The sequence below is a fragment of the Urocitellus parryii genome, chromosome 10, assembly GCF_045843805.1.
Source record: "Urocitellus parryii isolate mUroPar1 chromosome 10, mUroPar1.hap1, whole genome shotgun sequence".
NCBI lineage: Eukaryota > Metazoa > Chordata > Mammalia > Rodentia > Sciuridae > Urocitellus > Urocitellus parryii.
In genome coordinates, this window is record NC_135540.1 from 64,993,225 (window position 1) to 65,015,802 (window position 22,578).

General features: G+C 42.2%; 1 pseudogene; it reads right to left on the bottom strand.

Moving 5' to 3' along the window:
* Window positions 1-11,978: 11,978 nt before the first annotated feature.
* The window catches only part of LOC113175544 (E3 ubiquitin-protein ligase RNF213-like), a 55,600-nt pseudogene continuing 45,000 nt past the window's right edge, over window positions 11,979-22,578 (bottom strand).

Genomic DNA, 22,578 nt, shown 5'->3' on the forward strand with positions numbered 1-22,578 from the left:
CAGCCAGGAGTAGGGCAGTATAAGCTTTAAGTCTAGATCCTCAGAAGGCTGGGTCAGGAAGATCAGAAAATCAAGGCCAGCCTGGGAAAGTTAGCAAGACCCTGTCTCAAAAAAAAAAAAAAAAAAAAGTAGCTTAGTGGTAAAATGCTTGCCTTATAAGATAGATGGTACCCTGGATTTTAAAAACCAAAAAAACAAACAAATAGAAAAAGACATACTGTTTAATTTTTACATATTTGTGAATTTTCCAGTCTTCCTTCACCTATTGATTCCAGTTTTGTTCCATGGTGATAAGAAAAGAACTTTTATAAGAGGTCAATCTTCTTAAATTTATAAGACGTCAGTCTTCTTAAATTGTATGACTTGTTTTGTGATCTAGCATGTGATCTACCCTGGAGAGCATTTCATGTGTGCTTGAGAAGAATATATTCTTCTGTTGTTAAGTAGAATCATTTGAATTTCTCTATTTGGTCTACATTGTTGTTCAATTATGCTGTTTGTTTATTGATTTTTTGTGCAGATGTTCTATCCTTTATTGGAAGTTGGGTATTGAAGTATCCTACTATTGTTGAATTGCTTCAGTTCTGTCAGTGTTTGTTTTATATATTTAAGGTCTCTGATATTAGTACATTTATTTTTATAATTATGATATTTTCCTGGTGAATTAATCCTTTTATTATCCTTTGACATTGTTCCAATTTTGTGGCTTGTGACAGTTTTTGACTCAAAATTCATTTTGTCTGACATGTTTAGCCACCCCTGCTGTATTTTGGTTATAATTTGCATGGGCTATTTTGTTGCATTACTTAACTCAGTCCATATCTGTCCTTATATGTAAACCTGAATCTCCTGTAGACAACACATAGGTGGATCTTGATTTTTATTCTGTTCAATCACTCTGTATCTTTTGGTTGAGGAATTTAGTTTATTCATGGTAAAGTAATAATTAATGAGGAAGGTGAATATTTATGCTTACAATATTTTTACCACCAAACTTGTGTGGTATTTTTCCTTCTGATGCCAAATTTATGTTGCCTTTTCTAACACCATTTCTCCAACTCTTGAACACCAGTTGTATGTCCTACAATTCAGAGCAATTTTGGTACTCAGTACCCTGAATTAATGCCATATTCCACACTCATAAGGAATAGTCTTATAAGATTGTCCTTTCTTAAGATGGCATTTGCAAGCATCAGGTCTCTGTGTTACGCATACTTTTGTCAGAGTTGCCTACAGAGTCATCACAGCACCCCCAGGTTGGGTTCACTTATTTGCTACAAAAGCTCACAAACTCTGGAAGACACTTTACTTGCTATCACCAATTTATTTTAAAAACTACTAATAAGCAACCACATGAGGTATATAGGATAAGAGTTCTAAACACAAAACCTTTGACATCATGGTTTGGAACATACCACACTCCTAACACATGGATGCTTGCATGCTCTTTTTGTTTAGTGATTTTTATGAATGTTTTGGATATAGGTAAATAGAGTAAGCCATTAGCCCTTGGATTAAGTTTAACCTTCATCCTTTCTTGCCTTCCTGGATTTTAAGAATGCAGTGGAAATTTCCATGCCTCTAATGATTCTTTGTTTTTTCTGGCAACAGCTCCCATTTAATAAGTACTTAGAGGTGGCACTCAGTCTCCAGTCTTCTCTTGAGCATACAGAAGGCACTTAGATCTCTGGAGATTTTAAGAGTTATATGAGCTATGTGTCAGAAATTCAGTAGAAATACCAAATGTTTATTGTTAATTGTATGACAGAAATACATTACTAGCATTTTGTTAAAGGTTTGCTGCCTATCTTATACATCTTTTGTTCCTGTTTTCCTTTTATACTTTCTTTCTTTATATTTTATTGATGTTTATAGTGATATGCTTTATTTCTTTATTTTATATATCTTCATTGTGATTACAATCAGACTTACATACGATATTGTATAGTTATTACAGTTTACATCAACAACCTCAATTGCATATAAAAACTATGTTATTAATCCTCTCCATGGACTTTATATTATTAATGTCACAATTTACATCATTTTACATTATATAAAAATGCACATATTTTATATAATTGTTTTAAAATTTTTGTCTTTTGTACTAGAATTGAAAACCAATTTCCACAGTTCTGTTACGGTGTTATATTATTCTGTATTTTTCTATGCATTTACATTTAACAGCAAGTTTTATACTTATATATGCATTGATAGTGTTATTTAGCTTTGGTTTGTTTCAGTTGAAGAATTCTCTTTAACATTTCTTGTAAGACTAGTCTTGTAATAATAGACTACTTCAGCTTTGTCTGGGAATATCTTTATATCCTCTTCAATTTAAAGGACAAGACTTCTCTGGCCAGGTATTATATTCTTGATTGGCAGTTTTACCTTTCTACATTTTGAAAATATTCCATTCCCGTTTTGCTTGCAACATTTCTCTGAAAAAATCCATTGACTATCTTGGACAAGTTCCATTAAATGTGATTTGTCACTTTTTCCTGGCTGCTCTCACAGTTCTCTTTGTGTCTGATATTTTACAATTCAATTATAATGTCTCTCACTGTGGAATTCTTTGGGTTCATCTTATTTGGAATTTTTTGAATTTCCTAAATTTCCTAGATCTTCCTTTTTTTTTCCCTCAGATTTCAGAAGTTTTTCCCCATTATTTCTTTGAGTAAGTATTTTGGCTCTGTCTTTTCTTGGACATTCATAATTGTATACATTGGTCTTCTCAATAGTGTCCTATAAGTCACCAAGCTTTCTTCATTTTTTTTTTTCACTTTTTGTTTTCTTTTTATGCCATTGACTGGCTAAGATAAATCAAATGACCTGTCTTCAAGTTCAGTGATTCTTCTGCTTGATCTAGTATGATGTTTTGATGTATACTGATTTCTCCGTTGAATTTTTCATTTTAGTTACTTTTTTCTTTAGAGACAAGACTTCTCTTAGCTCATATGTATCTTTGCTAAAATTTTAAGTTTATTCATGCATTTTTCTCCCACGTTCATTTTGAGTACTTTGCCAGCTAATTCATATATTACATGTCAGTAAAATTGGGGTCTTGAAGTTTCATCTTGTTCCTTTCGGAGAGGCATGTTTTCCTATTTGTTCCTTTTCCTTATCTCTTAGTGTTAGTACCTCCACATTAGAAAAAAAAATGACTACTTTTCCACTCTTTGTGAGCAAAATTTGTATAGAACAAGATCCTCAGTAGGAAGCATTGTTGGGGAACTTTCAAATTCTTTGTGTGTGTTTTTGCTGGATTTACTTGTGTAAATTCCCAGTTAGAGGATTTGCCTGTTTCATTTTATTGTTGCTTGGCTTTCTTTCTTTCTTTTCTTTTTCTTTCTTTCTTTCTTTCTTTCTTTCTTTCTTTCTTTCTTTCTTTCTTTCTTTCCTCCTTCTTCTTCTTCTTCTTCTTCTTCTTCTTCTTCTTCTTCTTCTTCTTCTTCTTCTTCTTCTCTCTCTCTCTCTCTCTCTCTCTCTCTCTCTCTCTCTCTCTCTCTCCTGTAGCTTCTGGTATCTGTGTCAGTACCAATGGTTTTCTGAGGCAGCAGCACACCATGAGTTCTCAGAGGCACACAGACCTCTAGATTACACCAGGTCTCATCCATGCTCTGAAAATGTTGAGACCAAAGCCAGTTCTGAATGTTTGGCATATATTTCTTTCTTCTTTCTTCTTCCCAGAGATGAGCCAGGCTCTGGTATTCTCATTGATTTGCTATGCCAAAAGAGGGGCTCTGGCAGGTGACTGTGTGGTAGTCCAACCTTTGCCTTTATTCTCAGTGGCCCTTCCTACATTTAGAATATGCTGGGTCCCATCAGTGTTCTAAGACAGATGAGATAAAAGTCGTTCCCTTAGACAGCCTCTGAAAATGTTGGAACATTGCACACTTGACCCAGCTCTCTCCTTCCAGAGAAAAGCTGAGATTTCGTGATTCCTTTACCCACTTTAGAACAATAAAGACAGGCTATAATAAGTTCTTACATTATAGTCCAAAATGCCACCCTTTCCTCCAGTGGCTCACAAGTATCTAAAATGTGTAAGGTCCCATCCTTGCTCAAAGACAAAAAAGACAGAAGCCAGTCTCTCTGGCAACCCCAGAAAAAGTTGGAAACTTGTACATATACTTCAGTCATTTTCCTTCCCAGAAACTGGAAGTTGGGAAGTTTTTGCTTTTCTTCTCTACTGAAGTTGAGGTGCTGTGGCTTGTGCTTACTTGCTAGTCCAAGCAGCCATCTTTGTTCTCGGTTTCTCCCAGATGCCTATAACATGCCAGATTCTAACTTGCTTCAAAATTGGTGAGAAGGAACCAATCCCTTGGGAAGAAGCCATTACTTAGAGAATTTTGGAATGTTGGACACACAGTCCATCTCATTCCCTCCCCATGAAGAACCTGGGATTTGGGGGTTTCAACAAGGCACTCTTTGCTGAGCCATGGAAGGGCTATCAGGAATATTCCTTGATATCCTTCATATTGCTCTTTTTGTTCACAGGGACTCCCACCCAGGGACCCCTCCTGTCATGGCTCAGATTAAAGCAAGAATTAAACCAGTCCCTTGGGTAGCCCTAAGGAAAGTCAGGACATTGGAAATATAGTTCAGACCTTTCCTTTTCTCCCCAGGAAGAAGCTGGTGCTGCACTTTCTTAGTGCTCCTCTGGTGCTGTGCTGGGAAAAGGCTTATGTTGTGAGGGTTTTATAGATTTTGCTACCAGCTTCAATGTGAAGTTTTGTGCTTCTCACAAAATCTAGTTCTTGATTGTTGACAAGGGATTTGTGTCTTTGAATCTGTGTGTCCTTGAAGGAGGGAAAGGCCAGATCTTCCCATACCATTTCTCTGAGTTCACCTCCTAGTTTTTCTTTCTTCTTGGCTTCTTTTGCTTTCCTTCTGCTTTCTCCCTGTGGAGCTGCATTTCCTCCCAACACTGTCATGTTACTGGGCTAATTTGTCTACCTTGTTACATTCAGCATAATCAGATCCCATGTAGATCTGTCACAGGCTCACATTCACACACACCTGTCTGAATTTGGCAATATTTACAAATATGTTATTCTATATCTTCGGACTCAGTAACACCTTGTGGGAATTGTTTTGAGTTTCCTGATATAGTTTTATTTTATAATGGCTATGTAACATTCTATTATGGTAGCACACCATTGTTTTCTTGTTTTTCTTACAGAGGGTATTTACCTTATCTCTACTTTTTCCCACTGCAAACATTTTTACATGTGTTTCCTGATATTGAGGCTTTTATTTTGATGAGATAAAGTTTCCAGAGTAGAATTTCTTAGCCAATAGGTTTTTCATAGTTTACATTTGAATAAATGTCCCATTGCTTTTCCCAGGAAGAATATAATTTATCTGCAGAGTGTGGCAATGCCTGTCTATCATGTCCCAGCCAGGCACATGTGTTAAGCACCATGTAGACTTTTCCAGCTTAATGGACTGAGGATTGTCTCTTCCTTGTTCACGGTTATTTAACTATTGGCAAATTAATCTTCCTCTACATTTATTGTCAATTTGGATTAGCACTTTTGATCATTGTTCATTCTTATTTTTACATTTGTTTTTGTATTTTCTTCTCAATTTATAATAGAGCATTATATTTCATTGATAACATTACTTTTTCAGATTTATCAATTTTACATTTAATATTTTAGGATATATTGAGTATTTATTTATTTATTTATTTATGATTATTTATTTATTTATGAATATATAAGCATATACCTATATATTTCTTCATAACTTTGAAGTGTTTAGTCCTACTTTTGAATGCCTCCAAAACCACAGAATCTACATAGTCTCATGGATTTTATTGCCAAAAGTTTAAATTAATTTTCTTTATTTAAAGTCTTTGATTACTAAGGTGTATTTTTTAATTGCTTTTATTTTTTAAATACATGACACAGAATGCATCACAATTCTTATTACACATATAGAACACAATGTTTCATATATCTGTTTTTATGTAAAGTATGTTCACACCAATTCATGTTTTCATACATGTACTTTGGATAATGATGTCCATCACATTCCACCATCATTGCTAATCCCCGACCCTTCCCTTCCCCTCCCACTCCTTTGCCCTATCTAGAGTTCATCTATTCCTCCAATGCTCCCCTCTCCCTACCCTACTATGAGTCAGTCACCTTATATCAGATAAAACATTCACCATTTGTTTTTTGGGGGATTGGCTAACTTCATTTACCATTATCTTCTTCAAAGCCATCCACTTACCTGCAAATGTCATGATTTTATTGTCTTTTATTGCTGAGTAATATCCCAATGTGTATATATGCCACATTTTTTAAATCCATTTGTCTACTGAAGGGCATCTAGGTTGGTTCCACAGTTTAGCTATTGTGAATTGTGCTGCTATAAACATTGATATGGCTGTGTCCCTGTAGTATGCTGTTTTTAAGTCCTTTGGGTATAGACTGAGGAGAGGGATAGCTGGGTCAAATAGGGGTTCCATTCCAAGTTTTCCAAGGAATCTCCACACTGCTTTCCATATTAGCTGCACCAATTTGCAGTCCCACCAGCAATGGGTGAGTGTGCCTTTTTTTTCCCACATCCTAGCCAACACTTATTATTTTTTGTCTTCATAATAGCTGCCATTCTGACTGGAGTGAGATGATATCTTAAGTAGTTTTGATTTGCATTTCTCTAATTGCTAGAGATGATGGACATTTTTTCATGTATTTGTTGATTGATTGAATATCCTCTTCTGAGAAGTGTCTGTTCATATTCTTGGCCCATTAATTGATAGGGTTATTTATTTATTTATTTATTTGGTGTTTAGCTTTTTGAGTTCTTTATATACCCTAGAGATTAGTGCTAGGATCCCAGGTGTCCAAGAAATGACTTCACACCCTCCAGGTCGCCCAAGCCTCCCTGGGGTAGGGCATTGCTGGGTTTGCACCTACCTGTGTAGCTGAATCCCTGCATTGATCACACTGGCTGTGGAGACATCTTCCAGGTGCTCAAGAGTCCTGAGTTGGCTGATGCCCAAGCCCCTTCTTCGTACTGATTACCGCTACTTTGGCTAGTGCCTGGCTGTGGACCCCTGCCCACTACTGGCCTCCACACAACAGTAGCAATGCAGACTGTCCCACTGGCCCTCTAGATGTTGCCTTTACCTCTCCACCACAGAGGCCCTTGAGCACCAGTGGTGGCTGCCCAGAGGTGCTTGGCTACCTTTCTTGAAGGACCTTTCTGGCCACACCAAACCACCCCTTCCTTTGTTGCAGTGCTGCAACATTTCCTCCACCAAGGGGAGAAGCTACAATATCTCAAACAAAACCCAGGAATTGGTGTGTGACTCATCTGCTTGGGTACCTTCAGTCCCCAAACTGCCTTCCAGGGGTTTTCTTGGCCAAAGCTGCTGGATGTTTGAGCCTTTTCTTTCCAGGGTAGATGGATTGAAAGATGCCAGTTGTTGACTGTTCGTGATCTGGGCACTGCTGTGTTTTGAAGGAGGTGAAGGGAGTCATGCTTGTTTGTCCACCCAAGTGAAGAGATCTTGATGTTCACTGCTTATGCTTAGACAGTATGCAATTTGTTTTAATTTAAATTTATTTTTTTTTTTGTAGGGGATAGGGGTATAGGCTTATGAAGAGCATTCTGAATCTGGAGGAACTCTTTGTTGTCCCTGGTAGGAGAGACACCCCTAGTCTGTCCTCCATGCCATCTACCTTGGTCATCTTCACTTGCTTTGTGAATTTGCACCTGTTTCAGGAGCATCATGTCTACCTGGATGAGCCCATCAGAATTCACCACTCAATGGCATGTTGTCAACCAGCACAGAGTAATGCCGTCTTTGATTGCAAAGTACTGACAAGGAACCATGCTTTCCTCTGGTTGGATCACAAGACAGGCAAGGTAATTTCACCACATTGTCTAACATTTTTTTCTGTTTCCCTTTGCTCTGAGAGCCATAATGTATGCAGGATCCTAAGGTTTACATCCAGAGGACATTGTCAGCAAGGCCATGGAACCAACTTTTTATATGCCCGATTCTAATCGAAATCTAATTGAGGTGGCTGAATGAAAACAGAGAAGGTATTGTAATTAAATACCTCAGGAGGGCGATGGCACCTTGATAACATGAAATCCCAAACTATAATTCGTTTTGGAAAACAGGATAGTGAAATTTGGCGTTTTGCTTTCAGTATTTTTAGAAAGGTGAATCTGCACTTCAGTGTTTGATTAAGCAAGCAGCAGTTCCCAAAGCAATTCAAGAAATTTGGCCCACACTATACCTGGGCTCAAGTGTCCCTATGGTAAAATGTAGTTAACACAGCTTTTTAGTTGAGTTTAATAAGGGCCTTCTTTATAGTAAGGATAATCACTTGTGTAAACTTTATGTTTTTCAAAAGTCTGATACATATTTACTTTTGAAGGAATAATTTCCAATAATCAAAGCAACCTATTAGTGTGGACAATTATAACTTTTTGTTTTCAGAGTTATGTTTACAAGTTGGATAAAAACATATACTTATTACTTTTGAAAATCACTTTTTGATATTCCTTGCAGCTCTTGTTAAATACATAATGCTTACTTACAGGGTGGTATTAAAACATTAGTGTTAGGAAATTAATTTATTTTCTGTAATTATATCCAATGCTATCAATTATAGCTTTACTTAAATATCATAGGATGAGTTCAGGGTTTTTCATTTTAAGTGTAACCATTATGGCATTTTTATGTTGGCACTTAATTGATGTATGTGTGTGCTTTTAATTTGAGAAATCAGAAGAGTAAGATTCTTTCACTTTTTAAAGACTCTTTTATCTTGTATGGGGAGGGTGTATACCAAAGAGTTCGTCTTTGGGCCTAAACCTAAGATTTTATTTGAACTACTGAATCAATTCCAACTTAAAGTAAGTTATGTAAAACTAATAGGAATATCTCAGGTTTCATCTCCTGACTTTTTGCCCCTTCTTTGAGTAAATGATTTCTTTCTTAAAAGACCTTATGTCTTCAGGAGTAGTTTTTTTTTTTTTAAATGAAAGAAATATGAGCTTCAAAATGAATTGAGAAAATGCTTCTGCAGCTACTGACTTAAAGAGGAAGGAATACTGACCTTGGTGGGGCCATGGGAAGGGAAAGGCAGCACATTGCAGACTGTGTAGCCCCCAAGCAGAAGCAGCCTCCACAGCAGAGGGGGCTGCTGCATGTGCAGGGCCCTCCACAGTTGGTTCTCTGAAGCACTCCACCAGCTGAGAAGGAAGCAGGCTCAATGTCCCTATAGGGAAGGTATGAGTTTTGCTAGCATTTTCTCTCTGGAGAAAGCACTTGTGCTTGTTTTTCCAACTGGACCTGGGATTCTAAGCATAGGCTTAGTGAACTTGAAGGGGTCAGAACATTGCAGAACACAATGTGAGTGTCAATTGCTGCCAATTGCTGGTACCCAGTCCAGGCCTCAGGGCTGCTGTCCCATGGAGCACTCTGCTGGCACTATGACATGCAGCCTCACTTGGTGCTTCTGGCATCACATCAGAGATGCTTTCCATTGGCACACTGGTACTCGTGGGCATGCCAGAACATGGGTAAGTTTGGCTGGGCCCTTTGAACTGATGTTTTGCTCACAGTGATTATCAGTGGAAAGTTGTTTTTGAGTTGAAATTAGCTTAACATCTAGGAAAGCTGAAATAACCCCTGTCTGTCTCCCTTAACAAGTGGCAAAATTTCATAAGCATTAGGGATGGTATGGAAAGGGTTTGAGGGCAAAGACTTGAAGTTCTATTTCTTTCACTGTCTTTATTTTCTGTTACCAGGATGTCTTCTCCATGCATAGCCTGCCTGCCTGAGTTAGGTAGTTTTCATTCTTACTCCTTAGTAGCTGGGGCTTTGCTGTTTCAGTGATGTCCTTTTAAGAAGAAGACACCCCCCTTCCCCACTGAGACTTAAGCTTTATCTACTGTGGACAAGCTGTTCTGTTGTTGTTCTGTCCAGTGGAAGTTTACCATCTCACATTCTAGAGTGTGCTCTTCACTTCTGAACCATCTACTTCATGAATACTTTCAAGGACATTTCCACAAAAACCCATAACCATTCCCACAGTCTAGCTGAGGTCTACATGGCATATACAGTAGCATGCTCCCAAAGAGAGGGATCCTTTAGCAGCAGAACTCACATTTATCAAAACAGCATTACAAGTATAATGACATTTACTTGTACTAGTCTGGTGTATTTTTGTGTAAATTGTGCTAGATAAGACAGTTAAGGCTTTGAAAGCATAGCATACAAAATAAAACATCTTAATTAGAAACAATTCATAATAGTGAAAAAGATACCCAGGCCAAAGGGAAAATAAGGGTCTTCATATCAAGGACTTGACACCTGATTCTACCTGTGAAGTTGTGGCAGTGAGGAACAGGTTGAGTCTGAGTGCCACCTGCTGGCCCTGGCAAGCTGCACCCTGACTCCCAGGCATCTAAGGCCAAGGTGCTTCTGCTCTCTGGTGGCAGGCATCTGGTGGGAGGAGGAGGTGGCTCTACATAGTCTGGAAGGTTCATCACAGCTCACTAAATGCAAGTGCATGTTGTGAAAGGAGCTACTACCTGAGGTTTGTCACTGCACCTCCTTCATCAGACGCTGTGAGAATGATACATGGAAATGGAGTGCAGTGTTCCTTCTGTACCTACCTTTGCAGGTGTGCACAGGGCCTGTGCCAGGTTACCTTTTTTTGGTTTTGTTTTTGCAGTGCTGTGGGTTGAACCTATGGCCTTGTGAATATGAGGCAAGCACTTTACTACTGAGTTGTGCCCTTTGCCCCCATTTTGCATTTATGTAGCTGAAAAGTTCACAGGCCTGATTTCAACTTGATCTTTAATGTACATGAAAAATAGGTCTCCAATGTGTGGATGGCTCTTATGGCAAACAGGTTCTGAGCTGTGAAGAAAAGGAATTTATCCGGAGGTCCGAGACATCAAAGTAGGTTTCAAAAAGAGACAAAACTTACAATGACAAACACAGCACAAGATCGAGGCAAGTTAATTTCCCTTTTTCAGAAATGGAACTGGTTTTGTACTCTCTCTGAGACTCAGTTTTTATGGTATGGTTGAGACTGAAAGAAAGGAATGCACATACTCAGGGAAGCTGAGATCACACCAAGATTGCATGCTTATGTAGTATAATAATACCTGGCAACCAAAAACTCCCCATGGCATTGCCAAGAGCCTGCTCTGATCCATGCTGATGCTGTCGAATTTTCTTTAGAATCTCAAGATATGAGAACTGGAAGGCACTTTGGCTGTCAATCCACTCCATTTTATTCACAGGAAACCAAAACCCTAGCAGTGTCCCAAGTCCCATGCTCTTCACAGAGTTGTTGGCTCTCTTTGGCATCTGGCAGTGACTTAGAGTGGGGTCTGGGTTGGCTTTGTTCTCGTGGCATTAAGGCATGTGCAGACACCCTGGCTTTCCATTAGTGAGAAGACAAAAAGAGTGTGGTACTTTTTTCACATCTTGGAACCCAAGAAATATGAGTATAATACTCAGAATTTAAGGGACTGGGAAAGAGAAGAAAACCAGATTATCTTCTGCGTATGCAGAATAGCATAGGGGAAAAAAAAAAAAAGACCAGTAGCCCTACATTCTGCCTCTGTGTGGCAACATTAGGTAGCATGAGGAACAGGCTGCAGGCCCGACACAGGTCATTGCTGGGTGTGACCCCAATTATGACTCTTCCTGTTGCTCCTTGAATGCACAGGATGGTGGTTGATTTCCAGTTTCAAGTAACTGCCATTCTCACCACTTGATATTCATAATGTAACATGGAAGTTCTGGCATCTGCATGTATTCCAGAAACAGATTGACTCTCAAAAAAGCTGTCAGCTGGCACAGTACATGCTGGCCTTGAATTCAGTGCTGTGCCAACACTTTCCTTCCAGGTGCTCCCAGAGGCACAGTGGAGGGGAGGGGAGCTGTGTCTGCAGCACATCAAGAGATGGAGTGGAGGATCCTATTTTGCTTGCCTGTCCTGTTTCCTTGTAGCTGCCACTTTCCACACAGAGACACAGTTGGACAGCAGTATCTCTTCTGGGAACTGGGATTCCACTTCCAGAAGAACTTCATTCTCTTTGGTTTCCATGTAACTCAGAGTGTCCCTCAGGCTGTAAAATCAAGCACAAGAGATAATGTTTACAGTATCAGGAGCCTATCAGCTCTCACTCTTTCCAGGCATTGACAGGACTGAGGTGCTAAATAAGATGGGAAATACTGAGTGTCAGCTTAAGGTCAGCCAGCTGCCCAGTTCCTGAGCTAGACCTGGGCCAGGCTCAAGGCATCTAGAGGATGGAGCTTCCTGGATGATGCTCAGCTAGGCCACTTCAGGCACTCCACTGATTGGCCTGCCTGGCTGCATCAGAAGCAAAGCTTTGCCATTCAGAAGAGGCAGGTATTCCCTTTCATGGTTTATCTTACCAAAGGTTGTAAATTCTCTAGGAAGGGGAATTTAATTGCTCACAGGCATGTGCCATATGGCCTGAGATCAGAAATAGCAAGTGTAGTCTGAGTGTCCATCCAGAAAACCAAGTCAAGTGAAATGCCTGCCTCTTACCACATATAAAAGTGAACTAATGAAAGAAATGCGCAACATAGAAGTATAAAAGCAGCAGGAGAAAACATGAGGATATTTTAGCACCCTGCGATGTGATAAGGAAGGCCTTTAGTGTATGTCCCCATGGTGGCTTTTTTTGGGGGGGTGGTACTGAGGATTGAACCCAGGGGTGCTTAGTCATTGAGCCACATCCTTAGTCCTTTTTAATATTCTATTTAGAGATAGGATCTTGCTGAGTTGCTTAGAGCCTCACTAAGTTGCTGAGGGTGGCTTTGAACTCACGATCCTCCTGATTCAGCCTCTAGAGCTCCTGGGATTGCAGGCATGTACCACTGCATCTGGCCCCACAACGACTTTATGAAAAAATCCCATCAATTGACTTCTAGTGCATTTGTAATGTGTACATCAGATTAATCTGTTCTATACAAAGATCTTTTAAAAATCATTAAGAAAGAGAAATTGGTTGGGTGTGGTGGCACATGCCTATAATCCCAGCATCTAAGGAAGCTGAGGCAGGAGGATTGCAGAGTTGAGGCTAGCCTCAACAATAATGAGGTCTTATCTCAAAAAATAAAGAGCTGAGGATACAGCTCAGTAGTTAAGTACCCATGGGTTCAGTTCCTGGTACCAAAAGGAAAAAAGAGATCAACTGCCCTGTCTAATAATCAAAAGCTACCAAGAGATAATTCAGAGGATGATAAAAGTGGTGATAAATTTAAAAATGTGCCCAACCACAAAAGTAGGTGGGGAAACAAGTGAAAATAAGATACCATTTTTTGGCCATTAGATTGACACAAATGTAAAATTAAGATAGTTTTGAATATCTTAGATTTCACACATTAGTGTGGCTTTTTGTACCTAATCTAAAATGTTTATCTCTTTGACATAGTTTTGTCTACTTGTTAGACAGAGGGTCAGTCTAACAAGTGGAACTACCCTCACGTCATTGGGAAAAAGCAAATATTCTGCACACCTGCCTGCTAGCAGGTGTGCACACTGTACCTCCATTCAGGGTTGAAGCTGTCCTGGGTTTGAGTGTTTCTTAGTTTCAACACCATCATTTCATGAAGCTCTAGGAGGAAAGCATCCAGGTCTGTGTAATTCAGGAAGGCGCTGAGGAGCTTAGCACTTTCTGGGCTGAGGTCTGCTTTGTACTTAGAACTGATTTCCCTAAAGGGATCCTAAAAAATATAAACAAGTGCAACATCAAAGCCTGGGAAGAGGGTGCATCTCCCTTAGTCTGGGCAGAGGCAGGGCAGACTCACTTTCTTCAGTCCCAGTAGCTGTTCCGACTTATGAGCAGAGAGGAATTTCCAGAGAGCAATGGCGTGTTTTAACTGACATCTGCTTAAGGCCTTGAAGAGGAAGAGAGTCCCAAGTAGAATGCAAAGGCTCACACCCTCCCTTGGTGCACACCAAGGACTCTGGGTGCTACCCCAGGGCACTCCTCCCTGTTTCCTCCATATCCTGTCTTGAGGCCAGCTCTGTTCCATCCAAGAGTCTACCTGTCTCATCTTGCAAACACATGAGTCTATTACTTCTATTACTTCTCCTGCAGCAGCTCAGTGTCTGTGAGCATCATGCAACATACAGGTAGCCAATGTCCTCAGTAACTTGTGCATCCCACTCTACTAGGTGGTCAGCATTGAGTGTCCCTTCCTCTCCTGTCCCCAGTGTGCACTGCTATTCTGTGGACTGGCTAGGGGTGGGGTTCATGACTGCCCCTTTCCAGAGGTGCCTGCATTGATGCTCCCTGTTTGGTGGCATTCTGTCAGGAAATTAAGATGAGGTGATACTGATTCTCCTTGAAAGGCATATGGGACCCACCTTTAAAATTGGAGTCATTTGGTCACCCATTCTCAGGATGTCTTGGACATACACATTCAGATGCATATTTGGATCCCCACCAGCTGTGCCTAGAAAGCCCAGAGTAACCTCTATAAGAGATAGGGCTTCACAGACATCGCTGTAGGACTGAAGCTCTCCACTGATGGCACCCATGGCCGAATTTGGGAGAAAGCACTGAAACCAAAAGCAGAGGCTTGGGTCAGGCTATTACTTCTCCTACTTGTTAAGAGCCTAACTGTGAGCTACCAGCAGGACCAGCTATCCAACACTTTTGGTAAGAACTGATGCTTGTGCTTGAGCTGATGCTGAGTGTACCAGCGTTTCAGCCTTTGCACAGAAATGGCCCCGAGCTAACTGAATCCTCCACATGACCCATGAGTACATGGAAAGGCACAACAGCTTCTCCATCTGTCAGTAGCATAACCTAAGGAGCAGGAAGCATTGAGTTCTCAACTTGTAGCACCATGGTCATGATATCATCATTAAGAAAATAACCCCCAAGTGGTTGGTCTGTACTCAAAAGAAAGTTTGGTGATCGGCCATCCTGTTTGCTTCTCCAGAAAGCACTGGGCTCTTAAGGAGCTCCTGGGTTTCTTAGAGAGCCAGAGAGCCTGGTGCTCACAGCACACACCAGATGGGACTAGAATGTCCTTGCATATGTGAATGAAAGCACCTTGCAAGTGAGGGTTTATTATGACCACCTGTGCCATTTTGTTCTTGATGTCCATAAAGAGATGTTCAAAGTTCTAATCATGTCTGTATACCAGCATGGGTATTCCCTAAGGTGAGAAAGGAAAAAAAAAAGGTTTTGGAAATTAAATCTATAGTGGAGGTTTCCATCTGATTACAGATATATTCTTCAGCAGTGACTCAGTGACTAAGTACCAAACTGGACAGTATATTCCTGGGCAAGGAATGTAGCTTTGTTGTCTCCTGATGACTCTGTTCCACCCCCACCCTTTGGACACAGTAACACAAGAAATCCAGCCTGGCTACAGTGGCCTTGCAGATATTGCCCTGTAGAATAGTGTGTCTGAGGACCACAAGAGAGGAAGAGTGCTAGAGGAACAGGAATGGGAATGTGCACATTTGTGATCTATCTTGTGACACTGAGCAGAGACTGTGCACAAGGAAGCCACTCTCAGGATGAATTAAAAATGGCTTTGGGCTTAAGCAACTGACAGCCTAATTGCAGGCAATGAGGGAATAAGTACATCCTAGTATAACACCTGACTGGACCTGGAAGGATGAGGGCAGCCACTGGAAGGGACAGTGTGGAAGTGCCACTGTGCTCAGGGAGTCAGAAGGCAGGTCACAGGGTTTGATGCAGTAAGAAAGGAAGGGCCTGGAGACAGCTGGAAGGTCGGGCTGGGGTCAGGTGATAGGGCCTCTGTTACAGATGGGGGCGTGTGGTGGAGGCCATGTAATGCTGTCTACACGCTGTGGACTGGCTGGGGGTGGGGGTTTCTGACTGCCCCTTTCCAGGGGTGCCTGCACTGATACTTCCTACATGGTGGCATTCTGGTAGGAAACTAAGATGAAGTGGTGCTGCTGGCACTGGGCAGCTGGACCAAAGGCTAAATACTCTGACGTGAAGCCTCGGCCATGGCAGTTTGAGGATGACAGAATGGGGAGGTCTGCGCAGTGGTTTCTGGGCACCAACTACATATGCAACTGAATGGGTGGTAGCAGTGATGGGTTTTATTGGTGGTACCATTAACTGTAGTGGAAACCCAGTCCCCTGAGACTTGAGGCTGCCCTGGGGGACAGGTGCAGATGGTGATGGTGATATGGAAGAGAACTGGGGACACTTCCCAGCCCAAAGAAGGCATAGGGACCACAGACCACCAGTGGGGAGGAGATAACACAGACAAGAGCCTGGGTGTCACTTAAGTCTGTTTACCCTGAAACCCACAGGGCTGACTGACACAAGCAAATCATTGGCAGAGGGCCCAGCCTACCTTGAGGGTGAGCCGAGCCAGGGCTTTCCCTGGAGGAAGCGGCTGCTAATCTGCCACTGGATCTTCTCCAGGTCAAACTCCTGCAACGTCTCCCCACCTTGCTCCACTTGATACTGGCAGTTGGAGATAATCAGTGGAATCAGGTCTCGTTCCACTTCGTAACTGATAACATGCAGGTCAGTGACCTCTGAGGCATCCATGGAATAGCTGAGGGACACAAGATACAATGCTTGGAGTCCAGGGCAGGTGTATGGGGCCTAAGGCTTTGGTACATATGCTCCTGCTTCTGCCTTCATAGTGTGAGCATGTGAAAAACATGTGTAAACACGGGGCTTTGTTGAGGAAGGCTGAGAGAGTGGGGACAAGAGCTGTTGCTGGCAGAGTCTGCAGCCAAGCCTGGAGGCAGGGATGGTGGGCTTCTGTAGTACCTGTTGTTTTCTTTGGAGAACTTCTCCACCATGTGAATGATTTCTTTGTGAAGGTTAATCAAGTAGCTGACTAACGCAGTTGAGCAGAGACCCAGGCCCCCACGCCGGGGTAGGATGACCTCAAAATCTGTGTCCAGATCCAGGTCAGAGCTGCAGTAGTCTTTAGGTAACTTGATTTCACCTTTAAAAGACAGGATCATTCCTAAGCGGAGGGATTCTGCTCCAGGCATTTGGGTCACAGCCTGGGGCAGCCATTTCCATAGAGCTGGTCCCTGGCTGTTAAGTTTCAAGTGCTCTCAATTCTATTCTTATTCCATATTTATAGATTCAAGAATACTGAGGATTACTTTGGAGATTGATTCATGTATCCCAGCTCCTCCATCAATAGGTTGCAATTGCCACACACACAGCAGGGAGCTGGCAGAGCCACATGGAGGAGGACACTTACCATTGGTCTCCAGTGACCACCTCAATGCATTCCATGTGGACAGGAAGATGGTGATCCTGTTGTGGAAGAGCTGCCTCAGCCCCTCTGTTGAACAAAACACCTGGTAAGATCCCCATGGAAACAACCCCTAGCACTACCCTGACAAGAAACCACAAGGTGTGCTCCCAAGAACCTGACCCTGCACCTTCTTCATGTTCAGTAGCATGCCACATTTCAAGTTTGAGGTTGTGTGAGAGCTGGAGAAGGTGAGGGCTTTCTAGCCACAGCAGTGGCTCAAGGCATGTCTCTGGGATTTGGCATCCTTTGCCTCATGTTCTTGCTTAGAATCTGAGGCCCACCCTCATGCCCCAACCTGAATGATCCTTTTGAACCATGACACATGGATGGTCCTGTTCTTTTGTTGGAGCAGGCAGCAGTCGTACCTGAACTGTGACTGCTAATAAAACTCCTGATGGAACAGTATTCATCTTCTGGAACATTCTGGAATTGTTTCACTAGATCCCTTTGCAGGGCCAAAATCTCAGGTAAGAATTTCACCAGTCTTAGTTCTGCCTCCTGGAAAAGGGAAAACAGCTCAGTAACACTTTCTCTATTTAACTGAGAAACAACATGAGGTGTATAGATTTTGGGGCAGGCGGGGACTTTCTGTGTGGTTTGTGTGGTCAGTGGGTTGTTTTACATGATTATACCCTGAAATTGCAAATGGGAAAGGGGCAAGCCCATCCTCTCACCAAGTGGAGGGCCTTCAATATTTTAGACATGCCATGCACACGACAGACGTAGGATGAACAAGACCAAGTCCCCTCCTTTCTCCAATGAAAAGCTTCCTCAAGGGCTAAGCTGGGCCACCATCTCTCAGTTTGACAAGAATCAACTCTAGATGACCAAAGACCCAGATGTAAGACTTGACATCTGAAGCTGTCAGCAGAAAAATAGAGGAAACACTCCAAGACATTGGCACAGGCAATGGTTTTCTGGATAGGGCCCCAAAACCACCTTTACCTGACAGCTGGTAAATACCCAGACTATATAACTCAAAAAATTTAACAACAAAAATATCAAAGCAATCCAATTTAAAAATAAGCAAATGTCCTGAATAGACACTTCTTAAAAGAAGAAATACAAGTGGTTAACAAATATATGAAAAAATGCTCAATATCAGTAGCCATCAAGGAAATGCAAATCAAAACTACAATGAGACGCTATACCACCACAGTTAGAATGGCTGTTATAAAAAATAAGATAGGCATGGTGGCATCTGTAATACCAACTACTCAGGAGCCTGAGGCAGGAAGATCACAAGTTCAAGGCCAGCCTCAGCAAGTTCTAGGCCAGTCTGGGCAACTTAGTGAGACCTTGTCATATTGGGGGGAGCTGGGGTTGGAGACTTTAGCTCAGTAGTAGAGCAATTCTTGCCTAGCAAGCCCAAGAAGGCCCTGGGTTCAATTGCCACTAGTATCCCATTCTAAGAAATAAATGAACCCAAACATAAAATAACAAATGCTCACAAAGATGAAGAGGAAAACGAAATCTAATATACTGCTAGTGGAAATGTAATTAGTGCCTCATAATGGAGAATAGTATGGAGGTCCCTCAAACTAAAAAAAAAAAAAAAAAAAAAAAAAAAAAAAAAAAAAAAAAAAACCTACCTTGTGACTCAACTATCCCACTTGAAAGAAAATTAGTGTATCGAAGAGGTACTGCACACCCATGTTTATGTGGCACCATTTACAGTAGCTAAGACATGGAATCAGCCTAGAAGCCCATCAGCAGATGAATGGATAAAGATGTAGTTTATATACATAATAGACTATGACTTTAGCTGTAGGAAGAATGAACTCCTATCATTTTCAGACAAATAGATAGAACTGGAGGATGTAATTTTAAGTGAAGCCAGACACAGAGACAAGATCAGTGCATGCTATAGGCATACACTGAAATATCGCACCAATTCCCATTAATGTGTATAACTAATGAATTTATAAAAGTAAATAATTTGGAAAAAAATTTTAAAACCTGACTCTTGGGCCCACTGTTGGGTGTGATGCTGCTGGAAGGAAAGACCAAGGCCTGGGGCAATGGTAGCTGGTGTGATTCCTGGATTTTGTTCTGAAGATCCAGAATCCAGCATCCTCAGTCAAATAAAACTGTGTCTTAAAAAGAGATCACAACACTACCATAAACTTCTTTCTAGTGTGAGCACCAGATATTTCCAAATCATTCTGCTCCCTGCCATGGTACTGGTCCATGAGGGAGGTGGTGAGAACTTCTACTGTGGCCCAGGAGAGCTCAAGTGGGTAAAAGCTGGGGATGGTTTCTGGGCCTGGCAGATCCCACAGCCCCATCATTCAGCACGCTGCCTCCTGCCTGCAGGGCACAGGGAGGGCTCTGGTTTGGTTTTAGTGTGCATTCTTGACTGTTCACCAGGTACTTGCTGGTAACCACCTGCTCAACTTCTGGGGATGAAGACAAGGTGTCACAGTTGAGTGACCAGGGTGGTCCCTCCTGGCCTTCAAGTTCCTTACAGATCACTGCTAACCCCATTCATGTGCATGTTTCACCTGTGACTTCAGCAGATGTGTCTTAAGACCTTTGTGCTCTCCCTGAAACTGGTGCTACAGGTCTTGCATTCAGAATCACAGTGCTGATGGGATTGGTTAGGGTTCTGCCTCTAGGAATGATGATTTTGAACCCAGGCACAGAGCCTCCCAGTCCTCAGCAGAAGTATTCCAGGAAAAGGAGGCAGCCCATGAAGCAGAAACACCTTCTGTAGAAACTGCCAGAGCACGGGCACCACCCCTTTGCTGTTCTTCTGCTCCATGACATGCTGGAGGTATTGTGATCTTCTTCCTGCAGCTCCAAATCTTTGAGCAATGAACCACACTTTTCTGGGGCAGCTGGGGCAAGAAGCTTGCAGGGTCACCATATATGATTTTGGCCACAGGGCTAGAGCTGATGCGCTCATCCTGGCTGATGAGTGCGCTCACAGTCAGCAGGGTCTTATCTAGATGCTGGATAAAGAAATGACACAGCATTCTGCAAGTGAGACATTGTCACAGACAATCGGGCAGCTCATGGCCCCACAGTGGCTCTTTAGGAATCTGCCTGCACACACTGAATGCATGATTTTGCTGTCTTTCACGGTGATTGGGGGGTTCTTTGTTTATAGGGTTTTTGCCTCCCCAAACAGAGCAAACTATTTTAGGGACCTTTATTTCACCTCCCTTTTGCTTCCTGACTTTCCTGTCCTGCTGTGGATAGTCAGCTCTGTGATGTTCTCACCAGAGCAGTCATGAATCCAGATATCGATGTATTTCTGGAGGGTCTCTGCCTCTTACTTTCACATCCTGCTGTAAAAAGCAATAGAGAACAAGCAGCCACCTGCCCTGTGAGAACTCCTGATAATCATTGGCTTAACTTATGAGCAGTATAGGAGGGACACCTGGGGATAGCAGAAGGAGCAGTTTCTCCAGGTGAGGCCTCTAATGACCTTCCTGAGGACAGTGGTCCAACAGTGCACTACAGATGAATGGGACCCACTCTTGGACACAGGGCTAAGGAGTAGTCACCACTTACCTCCAGTTCAGGTAGAAGAAGATCTTCAACATGTTTTTCCCAATTGTTTCTCTGTCCTTTGGTTGACAATTTTGCATCAAAATTTAAATGCCCTACAAAGAAAACCAAAACGTTTGTGTATTATCCAACAAACAGAAAATGGCAATCTCCATACAGAAAACACTGAAGAATGTTAATAAAGATAATCCTCCTTTTGAGGTGATAACTTCCTAAGTTAGCCAGGTACTGCCAACACCAGCCTCCAGACCTTGTGAAGATACTTGAGTCTCTGACAACCTTCCAACCCAAATCTGTGGTCTTAAAGGCATTCTAAACAAATGGTTAAGGACAGGACATGAACTCAAAAGCCTAGAGACACAGAGATGCTGACAGCTACCCAGAGCCACCTCACTGCTGCCTGTTGGGCTCCCGAGTCCGTGTGCTGTGGAAACCACACCAGAACAAGAGGCATTCGGCAAAATCATTCTTGATAAAATGGGAAGCATATGTTAATGTTGGTTTCTGGCAAAGATATCCCTGAAGGGAAAGGGATTCTTTGGTTGTGGGAACAGACTTTTCATTGCTATTGTATTATCTGTGTGCTTTTAAATAACATTGTTCTGCAATGGTCATTTTAAAAGATTTTTGCAGGTAAGCAAAAAGAAACTGAAATCCCTCCTAATGCCACTCAGATAACCACTTACAGAGTCCCCTCACATACCTTTGCTTTTGGAATGGTTTAAATGTTTAAGAGTAGAAGAGTTAGCTTGGCAGACAGTGTTCTGCAGCCTCCTTTGTTCGTGTAATGTGGATATGCACATATTAAGTCAGGGTACAAGTGTGACATCTCTGGAAAGAAGAAGTGGAACAAATATCACCTGGTGGGGTGCCATGTGGTCTCAGGGTACAGGTTAATGCTGCATGAACAAGCAACAGGTATCAGTGCGGCAGGCCCCTGCCAGGCAGGTGATATGTGGAGGAGTGCAGCAGCCCCAGCAAGGAGAGCAGAGTGCTTGCTCCCACTCTTGTCATGCCATTCACCAGGAGCTGAGGGAGCCTGACCTCTTGGCAGTCATGTGCAGCCCTCATCCCCCTTACTCTGGTTAGGGAGTAGGTGCTGCTCTTTGAGAAGGCAGAGCAGCATGAGGTGGACCACATGGGTGGTCTCGTCGGCACTAGCCAGCATCTTTGTTAACTGCTCCAAGTCTCTCTGGATGTGCTGCTGCAGGAATCTTTTTGGGTCACTCACTGGAGGCTTGATGTTTATCAAAGCCTGAGAGAGCAAGAAAATAAGATGTGCAGTGGGATCTGTGTGTAGAGGACACAGTGAGAGGCCAAGGGAGCAAAGAACCTGCACTGGGGAGAAGGTGGTTTCTAGGTGAGGTCAGGGTGCTCTCAGGCAGCAGATGGAATCACATGCATCTCATGATGCAGGCAGCAGAGGAAGGGAGGCAGGTGGTTGGAGCCAGAGACTGCTGGCTCTCATGTCATCCTGGTGCAGCAGGGAATGCTTCCCTGTACCTCAAATAGCCACCACCATGAGGGGGGGACAGGGTCCTACCACCTCCCCATGCCCAGGTTTGGGCTGAGGACAAGAGTTGTACATGCCAAGTAGACTTTATGAACTGATTATTACACCTTGTATACACATGCTAAGATGTCACACTGTATGTGTAATTGCTTTGTGTCAGTTAAAACAGATTTTAAAATTAAAAAAATGAAGAGGATTTTCCATAATCTGATGAATAGTTACCCCATTGCAT